Here is a 16,787-nt window from a genome sequence, read left to right on the forward strand (position 1 = left end):
AATAACAGAGAACGGACCTGTCTTAGTTCCTCAAGTCTTCTATAGGTCACCAGTGTTGTAGTTGGGAGAACAAAGACCATCTCAGTCAGAAATGAAATTGTCACTCTCAAACTATTTTTCAGGTTCCATTCTGTTGGTACTGGATATGCCTCCAAACAATACAAGAGCTTTTTTGCTGTATCTGATAATCTCCAAATTTCACAGAGGGCTATTTTCACGCAATATTAAATGACTTTCCCCTGATCAATTAACCAGTAAATGAATTGGCTTAGAATGATTTATGGCTTTACCAAAAACCACTGACACATCAGTTTTACTAGATTCTGAGTAACAGAGAAGCCTTAAAGATGGTTTCATATTATTTCTGTCTTCCCAGAACTAAATTTTAAATGAGCAAATAATTTCACTGTAGCAATCAATGTTTCACAGCTGTTGACAAACAACATTTGTATATTCATAATTATTGTGTAAGCCCATGACAGTTATCTCAAAGAGACTATTGAATCACTGATTGACTACTTTATTTAAACGAGTCTATAATAATCTACATAATCTGGGTTCTCATCAGTCTAAGAACAATCAAAAGATGAGTGCATTAAATAATAAGATGCTAGAAACTTACCTGGAAACATACAATAATGCATGTGTTAGAAAAGTATTTTAGTGCATAATGAGCTACTTCTTAGTAGATTTGTCTACCCTAAAGTATTGATACCCTGACATCTGATTATAAGATTTTTTTCTTCTTTCTGAATTAAAACTATTTATAATCAGAGAATATTTCCTGTAAAATTTTTGCCACAAAATAGCTGAAAACATATTCAATTAACAAGAACTGTCAAATGAGGTTTATAAAACTATTGCTGAGAATAGATTGGTCTATGCTAATCCCGCCAGCATGATGGTACTCTGAGAAATAGTCTGATATGTAAATTTGAAATTTAACAATGTGATAAAGGCCAGGATAACAACCCACAATGGACAATGGGATGCACAGTAATGGAAGGCATTCTAAAATCTAGAACAAGACCAGGATGTCCATCTTTGACACCCAAGCAGGCAGAGCTGTGACTATCCTATCCAGAGAGATTAAGTAAGAGAAGAAGAAATGTGTACTAATTACAAAAGATAAAGTAAATTCCCAGCATTGCCAAATGGTGTCCTGTTATATAGAGGGCATCTTAAAATTCCACCAAAAAGTCATTGGGATTAATACACATTGCAAGCTATGTACACAAAAATTAAAATTTAAAGGAACATGATTATACTCAACCATAGAAGAGTATTTTTAAAGTAGGTGAAAATATACTCTCATTTTAAAGAATTACAAAAAAATTAAATAACTAGAAATGTATCAAATCTCTATCATGAAGCATTTATAACATGGAAAAAAGAAATAATAACAGAAATCAACAACAACAAAAAAAAAAAAAAGAAATGGAGAAAGACCCACGTTAATGAACTAGAAAAAACTCAATATTGACCAAAAGTACACACCACTGTAAACATTCTGCAGAGTGTGGGCCGTCACATTTCATTAAAATGGCAACATTAAAACTATAATTGCCTTTTATGAAAATCTCAAAAATTATATCATCAGCTTTGTTTAGTTTGGAAAAGAAAAAGTTTTAGGAATTAAAAGCCAATCACTCTAGGCAATTCTTAACAGCAAAAGCAGTAAGACAAACAGACTATATTGCTCTATTCTTAAACTTAGGTCATTCTTGGTCGTATAAAACAAAAATTTTATGGCAATTTCTTCCTCAGCACTTCTCAATTCCTACAGATTCCCCCATGCATTTCTTAACACAAAAAGTTGACATTGCCTAGATTGCATAATGTCAAATTAAGATATTTGTTTTAAGATCTACATGTAAAGAAATGGGTTGATAAGATAGATGATGGATAGGTAGGCAGACAGACTGACAGAAAGACAGACAGATAGATGGAGTCCTTTGGATACATGTCTAAGTTATTCATAACTAGATTAGATTATAGCTTTTGGAAGATGCTGGTTTGCAAAATGGATGGGTCAGTTCAGAACCTTAAGAGTTCAGTGTAAGTGCTTTCTTTCAAATTTTTATCATTGTTTATTGTACTTTATTTTCTTGTTGGTCACCATTCTGATTGAGGTGAGATGCAATCTTAAAATAGTTTGAATTTGTATTTCATTGATAACTAAGTATAGAAAATACTTTAGAAATTATTGATCATGTATATCTCTATTCAGTTCATTGGCTAATTTATTTTCTAATTGTTTGTCTGTGTATCTGTGAGTGATTGTTTGATTTTTGTGTTTTTTTTAAACTCTTGACTGGATTGCAGCTGACAAAGATTTTATTATGGTAGTATGTTTAGTCTGTCCATTCAACCTAGTGATACTTTAATTGGTTATATGAAACCTGGTTTTCTTTCAACAGTTGTTAATTTCTAGATGTTTCTTGTGATGAGGGGATTCTTAGTCAGAAAGTTTTTGCTTATTTTATTTTAATGTGTGTTTGCCCATGTTTTCTTCTAGAAATCTAGTGTTTCACGTTTTAAGTTTACATCTTTGATCCTTCTTGATTTTTTTTTTTTTTTTTTTTGTGCCAGTTGAGGACTCAGAGATGTTTATTTATTTTTAATAGGTGGATATCACGCTTTAGTTTAGTAGGTGGATACCAATGGTTTAGGGTGTTGTTATCAGAGCACACACACATGCACACATATATGAATATATTTCTGTTTAACATGAGAGAACCATGATTTTTTGGAGCTATTGTTTGCCTCTCCATTGTGTGCCATTCATTGGTTTATATGAATGATTTTCTACCAGTAAAATAGTCTTTATCAGTATGGTTCCGTAGTATGGTTTGAACTCAGATGCTGTGATACCTTCAGCAGAGTTTTTGTTTTGTTTTGATATTTTTGTGTTTTTTCTGCTTATGGCTGCTTTAGCTATATGAAGTTTATCGTGCCTCCATATGACATTTAGATTTAATTTTCATTTCCATAAAGTTGTAATTTTGATAGGGATTTAATTGACTCTAGATAATAGTTTCTGTAGAAAACTCAGTTTTAGAGTTCTAACAATTTAGGAACACATGGGACCTTTCCATCATCTACTGACTGCTTCAACTGGGTTACTTCAGAGTCCTTTAGTTTTCATAGTATAGGTATTTCATTGATTTTGTTATTCCTATGCCTCTTATGTTTCATTATATATAATAGTATATTGTTGATACACATACACACGTGCACACATATGTTAGTATGATTGTTTATCCTTCAACTTTACTATAAATGATGGCCACGTCTGATTTTTAAGTCCATTAATCTTTTACATGCACCACTATTATATCTACAAAGAAGGACATTGTTTGACATTGTCCTTTCTAAATTTTGTTCTGGTCTAACTATGAGGATGCTTCGCAGCAACCTTCCAGTCCACATTTGTTATACACAAGACCATTTCCTTTAGTTTACCACCACCATCATTTACTTCTCTTTTGTGTATGGTGATATGATCTCTTCACATCATCATCTAATAATTATCTGCTACAGAGTTTGAAGCACAAATTCCTTTCTCATATGCCTGTGGTGCTCTGTTGTATCTCACAGATATATTTTTAGATTGCCTTAAATCACAAAATATAAATTTACGTGTTAATACTTTTTTCTAATGTCAAAGTCAGGAAATATATGACAAATGATAGCTACTGTGAATTTTCTGAAGGATTGAAGTAAGATACGTTTATGTGAATTACACTGTCTTCCTAGCAATTTCTTGGAATCAGATTTATCTCCCAGGGCAATTATTATACCTAAAAGGTTACTAGGAACCGTCTTTATTAACCCTCCTACAATTTTGAAAAGTAAGATAAATGTCCTGGTTAGTTTCATAGCAACTTGGAAGCTGGAGTAGTCATCAAAAAGGATGGAGCCCTAACTCAAAAATGCCTCCATAAGATAAGCTGTAGCAAGTCGGTGTGATATTCACTTATTTATTGGTTAATGTAGGAGGCCCAAACCATTTTGGATGTGATAGCTCTTGGACTGGTTGTCCTGTTCCTCTGTATTCCAGATATTTTTCATTACCTTCGATAATGAACAGTAATATGGAAGTATAAACCAATCAAATCCTTTTCTCTCCTACTTGATTTGGTCATAGGGTTTTACTATAATAATAATAGCAATCCCAATTAAGGCAACAGCTACTTAATTGCTTAGGAATTATATGAGCACATGATGTGTGTGGGTTGGGGGTGGAGGGTATTATGTTTGTAAATGTGTGTATACACATGTCACAGTGGATTTGTGATGACTGGGTGTCAGTCCTCATCTTCCATTTTGTATAAGCATAGTGTGTTTTGTGTTCACCGCTGCCTCTGCCAGGCTAGCTCCCCATGGCCTTCTAGACAGTCTCTTAATCTGCTTCCCATTTTTTCCAAATGGCCACCAGAATTACTAACACGTACTATAGCTTCAGATACATTTGCATGGTTCTTGAGCTCTCACGTTTGCAGGAAACTCACTTTACTCACTGAACCACCTTTGTGACCCCGTCTCCTTTTACTAATGTTCAAATGATTACACGGAAAAGGCAGCACATTCTAACCTAACTTGAGATGTAAGGGCTTTCTTACAGCACTCTATAGACTTGGAGATGAAACTCAAGGCATCTAAATGCTAGGTTCTACCAATGAGCTACAATCCTAATCACTAGCATAATGTGTATCACCTAGATATAAAATGCCTTTTTCTAATATTTATCTATCATAGAGAAATATAATCACTATATCTACTGGTGCCAGGCTCTTCTGATTATAATAGCTTGTTGAAATCATCCCTGAAGACATCAAATTTCTAAACTTATCATATACGGAATTCATCCCTAAGATATGTCAGTAGTTGATCAATAGGGAGATTTTGAATAAGTTGTTTTCCACTGTTAATGTGTTTTGTTAATTTTTCAATTATTTCTGGGTGTCTCCTCACACACCAAGTGCTCCTAACAATGACGAAATAGGGATCATTGTGCTGCTTCTTGTAAAAACAGTGAAGCCATCCTCCCCTCTAAGCAGTAAGAGCTGAGAACTTTTCTGTTAGTTTACATCACAATCGTTGACAATGTTCATTCACAAATGGAAATGTACTGTCATTACATTAAATAATCAACCTTAATTCCAAAAGCAAATAATGAATTTTGCCTAAATTCTATGAGTAAGTCCACATTTTTGAGGCTTGGCAATACTCCTTAAGTTCGTATTAAACTGCTACGTCATTTATGAAGCGTCACAGAGCCCTGGCCTGTTCAGTGGTGTGAACACATCCACGTGTATCTGTTTCCCATTCTCCTGTTGACTTAGTTTCTTTAGCTTCTTTGTAAGAGTTTTATTTTTATTAGATAGTCGATGATTAGCTGTCATTTCTAGGTCACTGGACCCTTCTGGTCTTTTCGTTCAAGGAAGACTAAGAAACAGAGGTGTTAAAGTGCATTGCACCAAATGCTTTTGTATTCTCAAATAATGTTGTAAAATTTTTCTTTCGTGCTTTGAACCATTCACATACTGGCTTTGAAAACCCATCAGGCCCAGTAAGTGTTTATAGCTTTGCTCTAAAAAGTTCCTAAGTTTCATTCTAAGACATAAAGCAAATCGAACCTGAACTGGACTTCACTTAATTAGTTTTGTCTATTGGAAGTCATGGGAGGCTTATAAGGATTCTCAGGCTTCCTCCAGACTTTATTACCCAGCCTGAGCACAGCATGCAGGTTTTGTATCAGGTTATGGGAAAAAAAATGTTTAACTACGTGGAATCCTGCTGTTTTTCAGAGTAATCCAAGTGTCATTGTAGAACAATATAATGACTCTCAGCTAGAAGAAATGCTTCATAATTTTGAGCTTTGCCACTGCAGTGCAAAAAGATCAAGGATAAACTTTGCTTCCTGAGACACTCCTTCAGTTTTAAATTCAGTTTTCACTGGCACCACATGAAATGATTTCTGATTTGTTGAGAGATATTTTTAACATGCTTTAGTTTTCGTATTTATATAAAATTAAGCATAGAACATTGCCTTCTTCACACTTGGTAATTAGTGTTAGTCTCTAAAACAAACACTATACATATATATATATATATATATATATATATATATATGTGTGTGTGTGTGTGTGTGTGTGTGTGTGTGTGTGTGTGTGTGTGTTGTATATAGTGCTTTTCAAATACAAAACCTGGTAATACATAAAAAGTCTACATATAGAAAGAATTGGTAAGGAATATGTTTAAAATATTCACTATTAGGAAATGATACTAGGACTATGAAAGTTCCTGAGCTTTTAATTTCAGTTTTGTTTCACTGACTTTTAGTCTTGGCAATTGAACAGATGCCCAAGTATGTTTTTCCAAGTACTGAATCTTCCAAGGCAATAGTAGCAACTTCAGGTGCTGTACATCTTTAAATGATTTATGCCTGTCATAATCTATTGTTAAATATGGCCCCATTTCTTTTATGTCCCTTTCCAAATATCCCAAAAGCGTTGACATTGGGACCCATGTTCACTCACAGATATGTCTTCTTTGTGCCAGAAAGAGCCAAAACTGACCCTTCTAGCTCTGCTTTCATTTGTCTGGTGGATGTGAATACAAGTCCATGTTTCACAACCTTTGTTTACAGCAGTAGAGGAGTTTTGAAATGAGGATGTTTGCAGATAACCATTGGACTGAGCACAGAGACCCCAATGGAGGACTTAGAGGAGGAACTGAAGGAGCTGAAAGGTTTTGTAACCCCAAGGGAAACACAACACTATCAACCAAACAGACTCCCCAGGGATTACAGCACCAACCAAAGCATATACATGGAGAGACACATGGCTCCAGCTGCATTTGTAGCAGAGGGTAGCCTGGTCTACATCAATGGAAGGAGAGGACTTTGGTCCAATGAAGGCTCCTTTTCCCAGTGTAGGGGAATGCCAAGGCAATGAGGTAGGAGTGGGTGATTGGGAGTGGGAGCATCATCATGGAAGCAAGGGGAGGGGGAAGGGTAATGAAAAAGGGGAAGGGGATGACTTTTGAAATGTAGATACATAGAATATCCAATAAAATGATTTTCTTTAAAAAAGGAAACATATTACAACAAAAACAAAACATTAAGTCAGTAAAAATAAAGAGAGGTTCTCTCACCTTTGTTTTCTCACTGTTTTTCTGGGGTGCTGTCTTTTACTTTATTAAATCAATGTTTTCTCTCATGTCCAATTCCAGCCGGTAGGAAAGGCCCCTTTTCAAATGGTTGTAGGAATCTTGATAACTGTGTAAAATAATGATGTGACTGCTCAGTGGTATTGAAGACTTTTGTTTTAGATGACAGAGAAAATAGTCACAGAATCTGGAGAAAGCAGGAGACTGAAGATGGCCAGAAACCTGTCTCAGGAGCAGAGCAGAGAGGTAGAACATAATAAAAGAGAGAGCAAAATGGGGGGCAGAGACCAGGGGAAAAAGAGAAAGACAAAAAGGGGGACAGAGGGAGACTAAAGAACAGGTCAGAGAAGCCAAGAACACAAAGCTAGAATAACAGGCTTGTGAGGAGAAAGAGTGGCTGGGATGAAGCGAGGTTCCTAGGCTGTAGAAAGGTTCCAATAGGGAAGGAAGTGAAAAGAGCCACTCAAAAGTTTGAAATATGTACCAGGTGCTAGTCATTCAGAGGGAGCCTCCAGTCCCACATGTGCTTTGCTACAGGAACAGGCACCACGGGTAGCAATTTGATCCATGGAGATTCCTTAGTACCTGCTGTTAACAACACACTTTGAAAAACACTTTTTTTCTGATGGCTAAAATACAGGACATGCCTTCCCACTCTTCAAGTTTTTTCCGGCCTTGAAATATCTGTTTCCTAGGTAATTACATTTATTAACTGCTTTGTAAATTAAATATTGAACTGAAGTATCTTCAGAAATGTAAAACAATCAGAAGGAAGAAAACCATACCAAATTCTGTCAGCATATTTTAGGCGACATTTGCGGTGCTCTTACCATTACACTTGCTTAAATTCAATCTGCTTAGAATAAAAAAGAAAAAAAAAAAAAGAAAAAAAAAAAAAACACCTTTTGCTCAGAAAAGTTTCTGGTGAGAAAACTGGCTCAATATGCCCACATTGAGACTGCTTGTGTTGGTGAAAGGAAACCTGAGAAGCTACTGGGAAGTCTTTAGCTGCATATGGTCACTTCACAAACTATGGTAACATACAGATAATGCTTAAAGTGCGCTTGGCCCATGCCAGAAGAATTCAGAAATAAGGAACGTGGCAGAAAGACCTCTCTCATTCCCACTGACCAAGCCAGAAGCTCTTACTGAAAGGAACACAATGACCCCAATACTCCTCACTTGTTACTGTAGGGTTCTGCGCCATGTTGTCTTCCTCTTTATCTTTTTCTTCATGTTAGCTACTTCATATATATTAACCAGTTTCATTTGCTTATAGCTCATAAGCATTTCATAAGCCATTTAATGACATTAGGATTAAAAAAAATCAAAACATATATTTAGATTTAAAATTTCCTCACAGTGCATGTGCATTTGTGGGGGCGGGGGTCTGTGTGTGGGTCTGTGTGATGGAGAACATATGTGCATGTTCACATGTATGTACAGCTATACCTACACATGCAGGGGCATATGATGCCAGAGTTAAAGTCAGAATGTTATCCTCAATTGTTTCTTTAAGTTACTTTGGGATTCCAAGTCTCTTCCTTAACCTGAGATTTGATGGCTTTTCTGGCTGGACTGATTGGACAACAGGGTTCCAGGCTCTCCCTAGCTCTATTTCCCTCCAGATACCCCACAGCACTGTGGATAATAAGCAGATGCCACCATGTTTAGCTTTTACATAGATGCTAGCAATCCAAATATAGGTACCCTAGTATGAATAGCAATTAGTTTATATATTTTATGCCCATTTTACATTTTCAAAGTTGTGAACAATGTTTTCAGTAAAGTTATATTCTAAACCAGGATATTTGAAATACTATTTTAAAGTTACTAGAACTAGGCCATTCAATTAGGCTTTTGTCTTTAGTGTATCCAAGTGAAAGGGATTCTGAATACAGCTTAGTCACTTGCTTCTGTTTCAAGTTGTTACAGAAGCTTGTCTTATAATAGCATTTGAATATGGGATATTTTATGCAAGAAAATAGAGTGCACTTTTACTAAGTGAAACAATTAAATAAGAATTTTGACAGACATTAGAATCATAAAAACACAGAGTACATCTTTCTAATCATAGTAAATAAATATGCATTAAGTCAATTTTTCTTTATAAATTTTCATGGTAAATAATAACTACAGTTTTGTATGTATATCAAATAATTCACAATTTCTATGACAGCTTCATAAAAAAGGCAGAGACAATTTGATTTATGTGCACTAGAAAGAAAATGATATGTAAATTCTTAATTACAGATTCGGATGACATTAGCAAGGCAGTGGGAGTGCACACCGTAAGTTCAGCACTCAAGAGGCAGGTGATGAAACTCTGGATTGAAGGCTAGTCTGGTCTACAGGGTAAATTGCAGGATAGCCAGGTCTAGAAATAGAAACCTGAGGCATCACTATAGCCTCTTTAAGGAAAGTACTCACTCAGGGATTTTCACTAAGAGAGTTAAGTTTCCATATTTATTGAACAACATTTTGACAACCCATGTAATCTTATTTTAGAATGAGGCCACATTTCTAAGCCTAGTAACCCACGTGCTTATTGTCAGGTAGTCTGTCCAGTGAATAAACAATGGAAGGCAATATTTTTTCCTAGATAGTCAAAGGTCAAGATTGTGAATCGATATGACCCTTGGACTACACAGCTCATGCTCTTCTGAAGGGGTCAGCTTTGTCTGATACTGGCTAGTCTGACCAGCTGACAATTCAATTATGAATTTATAAATAGAAGAGGTTCAATTTTCAACATTCCTAAGGACGATATTTCTTAATGCATTTGGTATATTGAAAAGTGATCCTCTGACGGAGGTCATAAGTATTTGTAATTATTGGAGAATATTAGTATTTCTTTAGAAAAGAATTGCTGAGACTTCAGAATGGAATATTCCAGTCTATATATGAATCCCAACCTTTCACAACAATCTAAGAATGAGGAAAGGAGTTCCATAGAGGATAAATGCCAGTCCAGTTTGAAATTAAAATGAAGTCATGTATTGTTTAGAGAACAGATTATGATGAGGAGATTTTAACCAGGAACACATCCAGTTACATGGGAAAGCGATGCATCTTAGTCTTCCTCCAAAGAAATGTTAAAACTGAACTTTTCAACATTTACACATTGGTCCTTGCTGAGAGGCATTTTTTTTTTTTTTTTTTTTTTTTTTTTTTTTTTTTTTTTGGCTATAAAAGCAACTCTGGGTTTCCATGAATGCTTCACAAGGCTCAGAGAGCACTCTCTACATTTCTTCAAGAAAAGGCATGAATTAGAAATGCCTGTCTTGATTAAAGATTAACTAAAAATCAGAAACAAGAATTGCTTATTACTCACTTGTCTTGCTGGGGCTTTGTACATTCTGCTTCTAAAGACTGAATGAAAGCAGATTTTTAACATGAGAGTGCACACACACACACATACACACACACACAGAGAGAGGGGGGGGAGAATAATATTGTTTTCCTTCATTTCTTTTTTTTTTTGGTATATGCAATAAGCATGACTAAATGATATAGGAAAAACGAATATTTGAAAAAAAAACATGACTCCAAATTCAATTTCTTTTTTGATGCATGTAGCATTGTGCAATAATCAGATAAATGCTTATTATTAAATAATAAAATATGAATTTATTAGGTATGAAATGTTATTTCAAACAAGAGAACATCTGTTTTACTTTAGGGTTAGTTTATTACATAAAAGGAGAAAGGAGTAGCTACAGAGAATAGCCCTGATCTTCCAAGAATTCTCCCTAATTACAAAGAAAAGAAAACATTTAAGTAATCAAGCACATCACACAAATGCAGAGTGCAAAGACAATGCACTGCTGTTTTCATCTAAGGAGACAAATCTCATTAGATACGAATTCAGAAAATACAGTTTCTAATTTGTACGGATAGGTCATTGGACAGAAATAAGCCAGGGGCTAGGCTAACTAAATCCTGACATCCAGAATACTCACCTAATTTAACCCAGATTCTCATGGCTATTTCTGTACTTTATGTGTGTACAAATACATGTCTTATATATGTTCAATCAGTACATATATTCCAATTTCCTAGGTTTTGATACATGTGTGTAGAAGTAATGCTACATCATAGAAGAAAAATTCTGACATCCTTTCCCTGGTTTTCAAGTGAAGAACAGGAACTGCTTGGGGCAGAGATGGCATTCTTCAGCTAGGACAGGGACTGAATCATAAGAGAGGGAGCATCTTCCATAAATTAAGGAAGTACTAAAACCACAATAGCAATAGATAAAAAGGATCTAGGATACTAGGGAAAAAGCAATGATGGTCATACTTATAAATGTTTCTGTTATAAAATAAAAACAGATATACTAGGCTATCACTGAGAGCATGACCTTTATACAATACCAAAGGAAAAAAAAGAACACTTTTCGAAACAGAACAGCAAATAAATTTCTCATTTGCTGGGCCAAACAGCTAGAAGTTCAGAGCATGACTTCCCTTGCCAAAACCCCTATCTAACTCCACTGCTCTCCAGTTTATGACTGATCATGCTGACATAAACATATTTGATATATGAAAAGTGTACTTCTTTCTCTCACTTTCTGTATCAAATGGAAGACCCAGAATCTATGATGAAAGAATATTCTACTGAACACAAGCCCAATACTCCCCTCAAACTGTCAGCATCATTGGAAACATGTTCTGGAAACTGGCAGGGCCTTATCAAGCCAGAAGAGGTGAGGGGGTATTGGATGTTGAAGAAGTAGCTTGGAGTTAGAGAAGCACATGTTAAAACATTAACACACTTGAATGAAGGATGGAGATGAAGAGAACAACCCAAAGGCCAGATGGTAATGTGTCAAGTATGATAACAAGGCCATTGACCTTGACAGTAGACAGTACACAGAGCTGTAGTTTCTCAGTCTTCCTGTGGGAGCATACTTGATAAATGGACAAGCTATGTGGAGCATACTATGACAGCTCTTGGCTCCAGGTTCTGGCTCTGTTTAGGTTTCTGCCCTGAGTTCCTTCTATAATGACCAAACAGTGCAGTAGAAGTGTGAGCCAAATAACCCCTCACCACAGCAGTGGAAACATTAGTCAACCAAACATCAAACTAATACATGCCATATTCTATTAATAATACAAGATATGAAGCAGTATGCAAGCGTCTTAGTGTGCACCATTGTCATTAAACTACATCAAACATTAGTATCTGGTCTCTGACTATTTAATGAGACAACTTAGTCCTTGTTTTTTATTTTGTTTACATAAAATATTTAATTTAATTTTTTAATTTTATTTTAAAAAACAAAGATGAAAGAAAAAATTTTAAACATTTTATTATAAATGTATACAAATACAATTATTTCAGTGCTTGGCTTTATTTTTTCTTTTTTTTAAGGTTTGATACTCTGCATTAAGGTCTTACTAGTTACAATGAGCAAAAAGTACATGTAAAACAGGATGTAACCTGGAATTAGTTAAAGTATTCTAGGTGTGTAAGGACTGAGCATAATAATTTTTTTGTTTGTTTGATTGTTTCTTGGTGGTTTTTTTGTTTGTTTTCTTTTTTTCTTAACTTCACACAGTCTGTGAGTTGTTTCTGGGGAAGTCTGAGCCTCTGGGGTAAGCATCCCACTTTCAGTGACTGCATATTATGTCTGTTCTTTTGTGACTAGGTTATATCACTCAGGATGATATTCTCTAGATGCAAACACTTTCTTAAGAATTTGGCTAAGTCATTGTTTCTGATGGCTGAGTAGCACTCCATTGTGTAAATGTACCACAATTTTTGTATCCATTCATCTACTGAATGACATCTGGGTTCTTTCCAGCTTAAGGCTATTATAAAAAGAGCTGCTATGAACATTGTGGTGCATGTATCTTTGTTGTATATTGGAGAGTCTCTGGGGTATATGCCCAGAAGTGGAATAGATGGATCTTAAGGTAGTACTATGTCCAATTTTCTGAGGAATCGCCAGACTGATTTCCAGAGTGGTTGTATCAGTTTACAACCCAAACAACAGTGGAGAAGTGTTCCTTTTCCTCCACAACCTTGCCAGCATCTGCTGTCATCTGAGTTTTGGATCTTGGCCAATCTGACTGGTGTGTGGTGGAATCTCAGGGTTGTTTTGATTTGCATTTCCCTGATGACTAAGGTTGTTGAGCACTTCCTTAGATATTTCTCAGCCATTCCACATTCCTCAATTGAGAACGTTTTGTATAGCTCTGTACCCCATTTTTTTATTGGGTTGTTTAATTATCTGATGTCTAGCTTTTTGAGATCTTTCTGTACTTCGATATTAGGCCTCCATCTAATGTGGAGTTGGTAAAGATCTTTACCTATTCTGTTGTCTGCCCTTTTGTTTTCTTGACAATGTCCTTAGCCTTACAGAAACTTTGTAATCTCATTAAGTCCCATTTGTTAATCTTTGACCTTAGAGCTTGAGCCATTGGTGTTTCGTTCAGGAAATTTTCTCCTGTGCCTATGTGATCTAAGATTTTCCCTACTTTCTCATTTAAAAGTTTCAGTGTATCTGGTTTAATGTGGAGATCTTTGATCCACTTACACTTGAGCTTTCTACAAGGAGATAAGAAAGGGTCTATTTTCATTCTTCTGCATGCTGAGTGCCAGTTGGACCAGCACCATTTGTTGAAAAAGCTGTCCTTTTTCAATTGAATGTTTACAGCTCCTTTGTCAAAAATCAGGTGACCATATACATGAGGGCCCATTTCTGGATCTTCTATTCTATTCCATTGATACACGTGCCTATTTTTGTCCCAGTACCATGCAGATTTAAGAACAACTGCTTTGTAATATAGCTTGAGGTCAGGGATAGTGATTCCCACAGATGTTTTCTTGTTTTTGAGGATGGATTTTGCTATTCTAGGTCTTTTGTTATTCCAGATGAAATTGGACATTGATCTTTCCAACTCAATGAAGAACTGGGTTGGAATTTTGATGGGGATTGCATTGAATCTGTAGATTGATTTTGGTAGGATGACCATTTTAAAAATGTTGATCCTTCCAATCCATGAGCATGGGAGATCTTTCCATTGTCTGAGATCTTCCTCGATTTCCTTCTTTAGAGGTTTGAAGTTCTTGTCATAAAGGTCTTTTACATGCTTAGTTAGAGTCACACCAAAGTATTTCATAGTTTTTGTGACTATTGGGAAGGGTATCTTTTCCCTAATTTCTTTCTCCACATGTTTGTCCTTTGAATAGAGGAAGGTTACTGATTTGTTTGAGTTAATTTTATATCCAGCCACTTTGCTGAACTTGTTTATCAGCTGTAGGAGTTCTCTGGTGGAATTTGTGGGGTCACTTAAGTACACTATCATGTCATCTGCAAAGAGTGATGTTTTTACTTCTTCCTTTCCAATTCTTATCCCCTTGATCTCCTTTTGCTGTCTAATTGCTCCATTCAGGACTTCCAGTACTATGTTGAATAGGTAGGGGGAGAGTGGGCAGCCTTGTCAAGTCCCTGATTTTAGTGGGATTGCTTCAAGTTTCCCACCGTTAAGTTTGATGTTGGGTGTTGGTTTGCTGTATATTGCTTTTATTATGTTTAGGTAAGGACCTTGGATTCCTGTTCTTTCCAAGACTTTTAACCGGAAGGGGTATTGAATTTTGTCAAATGCTTTCACAGCATCTAGTGAGATGACCATGTGATTTTGTTCTTTGAGTTTGTTTATATGGTGGATTACATTGATAAATTTCCTTATTTTAAACCATCCCTGCATCCCAGGGATGAAGCCTACTTGGTCATGGTGAATGATCATTTTGATGTGTTCTTGGTTTTGGTTTTCAAGGATTTTGTTGAGTATTTTTGCATAAATATTCATAAGTGAGATTGGTCTGAATTACTCTTTCCTAGTAGGGTCTCTTTGTGGTTTAGGAACTAGGGTTATTGTAACCTCGAAAAATGAGTTAGGTAGTATTTCATCTGATTTTATCTTGTGGAATAGTTTCAAGACTATTGGTGTTATGTCCGCAATAAATGTCTGATAAAATTATGTACTGACCCCGTCTGGTCCTGGGCTATTTTTAGTTGGGAGGCTTCTGATGACTTCTTTTTTTTTTTTTTTTTAGGTGTTATAGGATTATTTAGATAGTTTTCCTAGTCCTGGTTTAACTTTAGGATCTTGTATCTGTCTAGGAATTCATCCATTTCCTCCAGGTTTTCCAACTTTGTGGAGTATAGGCTTTTGTAGTAGGATCTGATGATTTCTTGAATTTTCTCAGTTTCAGTTGTTATGTCTCCACTTTCCTTTCTGATTTTGTTAATTTGTATACTCTCTCTTTGCCTTCTAGTTATTCTGGCTAGGGGTTTATCAATCTTGTTGACTTTCTTAAAGAATCAGCTCTTGGTTTTGTTGATTTTTTCAATGGTTCTTTTTGTTTCTATTTGGTCTATTTCTGCCCTAAGTTTTATTATTTCTTGCCATCTACTCGTCTTGGGTGTATCTGCTTCCTTTTATTCTAGAGCTTTTAGCTGTGCTGTCTAGTTGCTGATGTATGCTCTCTCCAGTTTCTTTTTGGAAGCACTCAGAGCTATGAGTTTTCCTCTCAGTACTGCTTTCATTGCATCCCATAGATTTGGGTATGTTGTGTTTTCGTTTTTATTGAATCCTAAAAAATCCTTAATTTATTTCTTTATTTCTTCTTTGACCCTGCTATCCTTTAATTGAGCGTTCTTTAGTTTCCATGTGTATGTGGGCTTTTTATTGTCTTTTTTGTTGTTAAAGACCAACCTTAGACCATGGTGATCTGAGAGGATGCATGGGAGTATTTCAGTCTTATTATATCGATTGAGGCTCATTCTGTGTCCAATTATGTGGTCAATTTTCGAGAAGGTGTCATTAGGTGCTGTGAAGATGGAGTTTTCTTTTACTTTAGGATGATATGTTATGTAGATACCTATTAATTCCAGTTAGTTCAAAGTCTCTGCTAGTCTTACAGTGTCCTTTTTCAGTTTCTGTTTCCATGATTTGTCCATTGGTGAGAGTGGGGTATTAAAGTCTCCCACTATTATTGTGTGGGGTGAAATGTATTTTTTGAGCTTTAGTAGGGTTTCTTTTATGAATGTGGGTTCTTTTGTATTTGGAGCATATATGTTAAGGATTGAGAGTTCCTCCTGACAGATTTCCCCTGTAATGAGTAAAAAGTGTCCTTCTTTATCTTTTTTGATAACTTTTGGTTGGAAATTTACTTTATTCGATTTTTAGAATAGCCATTCTATCTTGCTTCTTGGGGCCATTTGCTTGGAAGTTTTTTCCCACCCATTTACTCTGAGATAGTGTCTGTTTTTGTCTCTGAGATGAGTTTCCTGTATGCAGCAAAATGCTGGATTTTGTTTATGTATCCAGTCTGATAGCCTATGTCTCTTTATTGGGGAGTTGAGTCCATTAATGTTAATAGATATCAAGGAGTAGTGGTTGCTGTTTCCTGCTATTATTGCTTTTGTAGGTTTAGATCTGTGTCTCTTTCTTCTTCTTCTTTTTTTTTTTTTTTTTTTTTTTTGTTTTTTTGCTTAGGAGTTTTCTTGTTTTCACTAGGATGTAGTTCCCCTCATTGTATTGGGTTTTCCACCTATAATTCGTTGTAGTGCTGGGTTTGTGGTCAGATATTGTGTA

This window comes from Micromys minutus (genome assembly GCF_963924665.1).
Source record: "Micromys minutus genome assembly, chromosome: 26".
NCBI lineage: Eukaryota > Metazoa > Chordata > Mammalia > Rodentia > Muridae > Micromys > Micromys minutus.